Source organism: Priapulus caudatus, unplaced genomic scaffold, assembly GCF_000485595.1.
Source record: "Priapulus caudatus unplaced genomic scaffold, Priapulus_caudatus-5.0.1 Scaffold1206, whole genome shotgun sequence".
Classification (NCBI taxonomy): Eukaryota; Metazoa; Priapulida; class Priapulimorpha; order Priapulimorphida; family Priapulidae; genus Priapulus; species Priapulus caudatus.
Genome location: NW_014578267.1, coordinates 52,749 through 53,530, shown reverse-complemented (window position 1 = coordinate 53,530; position 782 = coordinate 52,749).

Genomic DNA, 782 nt, shown 5'->3' with positions numbered 1-782 from the left:
GAACCCACACCTACTCAGTCCTACACAGTAAGGATGTCAATACAAGGGCAAGCTTGCTAGGGAACCCACACCTACTCAGTCCCACACAGTAAGGATGTCAATACAAGGGTGTTACTGCTAGAGAACCCACACCTACTCGGTCCTACACAGTAAGGATGCCAATACAAGGGCAAGCTTGCTAGGGAACCCACACCTACTCAGTCCTACACAGTAAGGATGTCAATACAAGGGCAAGCTTGCTAGGGGACCCACACCTACTCAGTCCTACACAGTAAGGATGTCAATACAAGGGTGTTACTGCTAGAGAACCCACACCTACTCAGTCCCACACAGTAAGGATGTCAATACAATGGCAAGCTTGCTAGGGGACCCACACCTACTCAGTCCCACACGGTAAGGATGTCAATACAAGGGTATTACTGCTAGAGATCTCACATCTACCCAGTTTCACACAGCAAAGATGTCAATACAAGGGCGTTACTGCTAGAGGTCCCACACCTACCCAGTTTCACACAGCAAGGATTCCGATATAAAGGAGCGACTGCTGGCACTGTACCCCAACATCTCAGTCGAGGACAGTAACAAATTTCGCCAGAACGAAGGTAGTATTACCGTCGCAGGGTTGACATCTAACGCGTAACGCTGTCTGTCTCACATTCGCGATAATTTCGCTCGAAGACCCGCTACCAAGTAAGGCCAAAACAAAATATATGTATGGTTACCGTTACATGCCGAAAAAAATAGGGTAGGTAGGTAGGGACAACATTTTATTATTTGCTGAA